Raw genomic sequence first — 7,351 nt, forward strand, 5'->3', positions numbered from 1 at the left:
ACCTCTAAGCCAGGAGTCCCCAATCCCCAATCCACAGACTGTCACTGGTCCACAGCATGCCAGCAACTGGTCAATGCAAACAAGTAAAGCCTCATCCGCAGGATGCCGGCAGCACGCAAAACCACCACCTCCCCAGTCCATGGAAAAACCTCTCTCCACTGAACTGGTCCCTGGTGCCCCAAAAGTTGGGGGACACTGCTCTAAGCTATGGTAACATGTATCATTCTTTCTTCCTGCTGGCTTGAACCTTTCATCTCAGGATGCTTGGCTTTGGAACTTTTTCTCTTCTCAGGGGGAAGAAGGACAAAACCAATCCAGAAATTAACTACCCCAATTTTTCCCCATTTCGGAACCAGATGCATTACAAACTGCACCTTGTTCTGTAGCTGGAATGAAGTGTTCTTTTCCCATACATTATCCAGTTGGCTGTAGAACCTCCTTTCTCTCTTCATAAATCCCTTTTTTCACACTTTGCATGAAAATTGATTATTTAAATTCTGCTTCTTAGGACAAACGAGGGACGTGGTCAAAAGGTTGGCAGTTCAGCAGTTCGAATCCCTAGTGTCGTGTAATTCGGTGAGCTCCCGTTACTTGTTCCAGCTTCTGCCAACTAGCAGTTTGAAAGCACATAAAAAATGCAAGTAGAAAAATAGGGACCACCTTTGGTGGGAAGGTAACAACGTTCTGTGCCTTTGGCATTTAGTCATGCCGGCCACATGAGCCTGGAGACGTCTTTGGACAGCGCTGGCTCTTCGGTTTTGAAATGGAGATGAGCACCTTCCTCTAGAGTCGGGAACGACTAGCACATATGTGTGAGGGAACCTTTAACTTTACCTTAGGACAAACATTCTCTTTACTCTAGTCCAAGCCTTGTTAAAATTTCCTTTGGGGCTAATAAGTTTAGGATTTTAGAGATATATTGTAAAATGGAAGATAGGTGTAGAGACCTCAAGATTGCATCCACAGTTTCATTAAGTTGGTTAAGAATTGGATGCAGAGATGATGTAATTTGGCTTAGACGCTTTATTGAAAATAAACTTTGGACCTTGTCAGTATAATTTACAACACAAGAAATTCTTTATGACATGCATCTCAAAAGCACATATTGAGGTTTAACAAAGTGATTTGTTTTCCTCCAGCTTGCATACCATTTTTCTTCTTAATAACAATGCATTAAAAAAAAAACCAAAATACTGTATACATCCTTGGGATACCTATTTTCCTTTTGATAAACAGTTGGATAGAAGATTGCACAGCAGAAAGAATCAGAGAGAGAAAGCTAAAGTGAAAAGTATAAATTTTATAAGAAAGTATTGTTAAAGGTGGCATGAAATAAAAGAACAATAAACTTTTGTTTAAAAATGGCATGTTAATGGGGTGACTTATGTTATGTAAGTCTTTTAACGACAAGAGCCCATAGTGTGTTCTCCTCCATTATGAAGACGGGGTGAGCAGAGCTCCCTGTCTCACATAGTCATAGTCTGAATAAATAATACAAATGAATAAGAGGAAAGAAGAGATGAAGACCATAATATTTCTCTACCCAATAGAAGGCATCTTACATAGACATGCAAGGAGTCCTGCTAACTATTCTTACAGCTATTGTCCCTAGCAGTCCAAAGGTGATGCCTATAAACCTGAATTCCAACAAAAATGGTTATCAGAAATGGGGATATACGGTAGGTTACTAGGTTTGGGTGGAAATGGAAAATGCTTAGAAAAAGCAGGTGATGCTGCAGCCCAATACTAGATTGTGCAATTACGATTTTAGAAGTTAAACATATGTGCCTAAAATGTCTGCAGAATAACAGAACAACAGAGTTGGAAGGGATCTTGGAGTTGAATTTATATTTTACCGACAAAGAAATAAAGGGAGAGTAAGGTAGATCTATTTAAGCTATTTAGCTCTCATCAGCTAGCCATACACTTCTGGGATTCAAACCCAGGCTGCTTGCATATTAGGTATCAACCTCTAAGCCACGGGCTCTCCTTGCTTTGTTGGCTATACCAGGAGTGTTTTTAAGTGTTAAAATTAAGTATTTTTTTCCATTGAGAACAGTTTATCTGGGCAACCTGGTCTACCCAAATATGGGACAGAGCATACTTGGAGATCTTCTAGTCCAGTGGTCACCAACCAGTGGTCCACGGACCACTGGTGGTCCGCGAGAAAATTTTGGTGGTCCACAGAGAAATCATTGCATTTCTCTCGAGGAGCCCAGCCAAGGTTTCCTGTGCCACTCGCGCTTCAGCACTTTGACTCCCAGAGACAGGATGGGATCCTTCAGGTAGTTAGCTTGGTTGCTAACTTGGTTGTTAGCAGAGAGAAACAACCAGAGTCAACCCTGGCTTTGCTGTCCATTGCAGACACTAGATCGGCCCCCTGCAAACTCTCGTCTCTCGAGGAGTGCTCGCTGAAGTGGCACAGGAAACTTTGGCCAGGCTCCTCAAGAGACGAGAGTTTGCAGGGGGCCGATCTAGTGACTGCAATGGACAGCAAAGCCAGAGTTGACTCCAGCTGCTTCTCTCTGCTGTAGTGCTTTCTGGACACGGTTTACCGCTCCGAGCCCCAAGTGTTCTGAGCCTCAAGCACTCCAAGCCCCAAGTGCCCCCCCATCAGTCCCCCCACAGCAGCTCCCCTCCAGCCGGCAGGTCGAGCCCAGCACCGGCTCTTGTATGCTAAGCCAAGCCCTTTGTCTACTTCAAGCCATCCCCCATCAGGGGGTCCCCACAAAGCCCTCACCACCCCTTCCATCCTTCTGCCCCCAGCCAGCCTTTTGGATGAGGTAGAAATACTGGATCTTCAGAGGTTGGGTGTCTACTGCCGGGAAGAAAAGGAAGAAGAGCAGCAGTGGTTCCAGCAGGAGGAGGAGGAAGAAACCTCCTCCTCCTGGAGATATCTTTGAGGTATCTTTGCCCAACTTTGCGCGCACAAAGTTTCCCCTTCTTTCTGGGGAAAAAAAAAAGACCCCTTCCTCTTTTTGTACCCAGCTGGCGCTTTCCAAAGCTGGTTTTTCCAGTGTTAGCTGCCCAAATCCCCTTTGATTGTGATTTTTAAAAATTATTATTATTTACATTGGCTGTCTCTTTCCGGACATCTCTGTTTTTCTCATTAATTTTTTCTCCCCAACCATTACTTTCCCATGGCCTCCATTTGCTTCCAACCTGCTTTTTTTTTGCCTGTGCAATTTAAAAACAAAGATTTAAAAACACCGGGCTTTAAAGACTTCTCTTTGTATTGGATTGGTGGATAAATCCCAGGCATGAATATGCCTATACATTTAAAATGGGAATGAGTAGAAATTCTTAAAAGAAATTTAGCATGAAGCGGGGGAACTGAGATTTATTAGCTTTGCTTTCTTTGCTGCATTGCCTTGATTGTGTTGTGCAAAAAATAATAATGGTGCACCAGTTAAGATTCTAGTTTGATGCAGGTTAAATTTAAAATAGGACAGTTATGAACAGTGTACTGTAATGTAGGGAAGAAATGATAAAATGGAAAAAAGCTGTAGTGCTTCCTGGATGCAGTTTACCACTCTGAGCCCCAAGCGAGATAAGGGCTGCCTTGGTGCCACCAGCTGGCGCAAATATACCACGGCGAAGGTGGAATGCTGATGCCATGCAAATAATAATAATAATAATAATAATAATAATAATAATAATAATAATAATAATAATAATAATAACACCCAAAGACCAGTTCCAAAATACATAACAATTTCCAAACACACACACACACACACCACAAATGCAAGTAGCACTTCGCTCCCGTACCTTCCAGCCATCGCAACCACCACTTTGGCCCGTTTGGGCTGCCCCCCCCCCATAACAGCATCATAATCTCATTCCGGCCAGCAAGGGCTGCACTCCTTTTTGCATGTTGCACTACCTGCAAAGTTGCACATTGCACATGCATGGCGGAGATTTCCAGCCCCACCACAGCCCAGTCCCATATTCTGGAGCTATGGTAGTCACAGGACTGGCCCTTTGGTCATCCCGGAGCAGCTCCTTCACCCAGGTGCACTGGCTTGCCGGGGAGATGCAGTTTGGTGCACTGGGGTGGAGGAGCTGCTCCGGGATGACCAAAAGGCCAGTCCTGTGACTACCACAGCTCTGGAATATGGGACCGACTTTCCCACCAATGTCAGCAAGCCAACGTCAGTCTGCCTGTCTTCATTTTCCTTCACTCAGATTGACCAAGCTTCTTGAGAGGTTTCCAGGCTGTGTGCCTGGACCAGGCACTTTCTCTCGGGCCTCCCACCTGAAGGCCTCGCAGAAGCAGACAGATAGGCCCAAAAGGTGGCTGAGCCTCCCTCCTCCACAGTGGTCCACGGGATTTAAAATTATGAGTTTGATGGTCCCTGAGGTCCAAAAGGTTGGAGACCCCTGTTCTAGTCCAACCCCCTACTCAATCAGCAAACCCTATACCATTTGAGACAAATGGTTGTCCAATCTCTTCTTAAAAACTTCCAGTGTTGGAGCATTCACAATTTATGGAGGCAAGTTGTTCCACTGATTAATTTTTCTGTCAGGAAATTTCTCCTTAGTTCTAGGTTGCTTTTCTCCTTGATTAGTTTCCACCCATTGCTTCTTGTTCTGCCCTCAGGTGCTTTGGAGAATAGCTTAACTCCCTCTTCTTTGTGGCAACTCCTGAGATATTGGAACACTGCTCTCATGTCACCCCTAGCCCTTCTTTTCATTAAACTAGACATACCCAATTCCAGCAACCATTCTGCATTTACTTGCTGTTATGAAACTTGCAATTCTTTGAAGGGAAATGGAATAGAAATGCTTGTGTTTCCTGGCAATAGTAACTCTTTTGCTTTTCTAATTTAGCTCCTGCTAAATTACTTTCCCTTTTACTATTTTTACAATAAAAATAACTGTAAGGTCCCAAAATACACTTGAGTCACCAGAATGTTGCCCTGCAAGGGGGAATAGAAACTTCCCAATTAGTCATCTTGAGCATTTCTTTGTTTACTCAATTGGCCACTTTGGCCCCCTGGCCCTGGAAAGAAGGAGTCTATCCAGATCAACATAAATTAGGACTGAGGTGTAAATTATCCCTTGGAAATACGTACCATGCTCTTAGATGGCACAAGAAAAAAACAGGGAGAAGATTGATATGGGTTCAGGTCAAATGGCAGGGACATATGTTTGACAAATACCAGATACATTACAGGCCTAATAACAGAATATGTTTGTTACAGGAGATACAAATATAAAGGCATAATATATGTGATACAAATACAAAGGCATATATGTATTACAGGAACCTAATGGTTTCAGAATCTAGTATACCAGTATATCATATCCTAGTATTATTTATTATATCCTTATTATTGTTTCCCTTCATAACAATAGCACTTAAACTTATATACTGCTTCACAGTGTTTTACAGCTCTCTCTAAACTGTTTATAGAGTCAGCATGTTGCCCCAACAATATGGGTCCTCATTTTACCGACCTCGGAAGCAGAGGTGGGATTCACTTATCTTCCCTACCAGTTCGCAAATGTGAGCACACGTGGGTCCTGTGTGCATGCGCATGGCCTTCTGTGCATGGTCTTTGCTCCATCTGGGCGGTGGGCGGAGCCTCCTGCAGCCACCACTACCGGTTTTCCCAAACCAGACAGAACCAGCTGAATCCCACCTCTACTCAGAAAGATGAAAGGCTGACTCAACCTTAAGCCACTCAGAGTGAGTGAACAATGAGATAGAATAGAATAGAATAGAATAGAATAGAATAGAATAGAATAGAATAGAATAGAATAGAATAGAATAGAATAGAATAGAGTTTTTTATTGGCCAAGTGTGATTGGACACACAAGGAATTTGTCTTGGTGCATATGCTCTCAGTGTACATAAAAGAAAAGATACGTTCATCATGAACAATGAGTTAGCCTGCAGTACTGCATTCTAACCACTGTGCCACCAATTGTATTATGATCAATACTTAGAAATAAATTGTCTGTCTGTTCCCATATGCCCACTATGGGTCCAGCGTTGTCTATTACTTGAAAAACTCTTAATTTGATTGAAATTATTCCAGGTTTAAGTTGAACGTAATAGAATTAATTACCTGGAATTCAATTATTCATGGTCTAATACAGGAGTGTCAGACTAGTAGCCCATGGGCCAGATGCATCAGTTGCATACCACACCAACCCCAGCTCCGCAAAGGCAAAAAAGTCACAATACATCATGTGACACGATCAAGTTTTTTTTTTTTTTTTTTTTTATTGCAAAAGTTTTACAATTACATTTTCACCCCTTTTTTCACCCCCCCACCTCCCTCCCCAAACTTCCCATCCACCCTAACCCTCCCTAACCCTCCCCCCCCAGACTTCCCTATTACATACTCATAACTAATAACACTAATATATAAACCTGAACCCATCCCTCCCCCTATATAATTTTTCCTCTTTGTCTCTTTACATAAAAATATTTCTAATACATTATTTTCAAATAAAAGCTATTTGATACTTTCTGGTTTGGTATTTGTTCTGAACATATTCTATCCACCTTTTCCATTCCCATTCGTAAGTCTCTTGTGAACAATCTTTTAGATACGCTGAAATCTTCGCCATCTCTGCAAAGCTGGCCATCTTCAAAGTCCATTCCTCGATAGTAGGCAAAGCTTCATTCTTCCAATATTTACCTATCAACAATCTAGCTGCTGTTATCATATACAATATTAGTTTTATTTCACCCCGTGTAAAACCCTTAACTATACCCAATAAAAACAATTGTGGAGAAAATTGAATTTTTTTCTTCAAAACATTCTGCATGACCCACCAAATTTTTATCCAAAAAGCCTTAACTTTCCTACAGGTCCACCAAACATGATAATATGTAGCATCTACACAATCACATCTCCAACATTTTGGCTGAACATTAGGGTACATACATGACAACTTTTTAGGATCTAAATGCCATCTATAAAACATTTTATAAAAATTTTCTCTCAGGTTTTGCGACTGTGTAAATTTAACATTCTGAACCCAAATTTTTTCCCAAGTTTCCAGCATCACTGGTTCTTCAAAATTCTGTGCCCACTTAATCATACAATCTTTAACTAATTCCGTTTCTGAATCTCTTTCTAACAAAACATTATACAGCCTTTTAATATACATTGGACCTTTCTCTCATGTGACACGATCAAGTTTGACACCCGTGGTTTAATAGATAGTCAAAATGAATGTTGGCAGTCTCAGTGTTGCATAATTTAGTTTATTATTTATGGGATCTAAACCTCATTTATTAATTATGGCCAATTGTAAAAAGTTATAATTGTCAATTGTAATGGATTTTCTCCAAAGGTGCAAAAAATTTTTAAAAAAAATACAGAGCATA

Source organism: Pituophis catenifer, unplaced genomic scaffold (assembly GCF_029215685.1).
Source record: "Pituophis catenifer annectens isolate HBS135680 unplaced genomic scaffold, rPitCat1.0.hap2 SCAF_3, whole genome shotgun sequence".
Lineage (NCBI taxonomy): Eukaryota > Metazoa > Chordata > Lepidosauria > Squamata > Colubridae > Pituophis > Pituophis catenifer.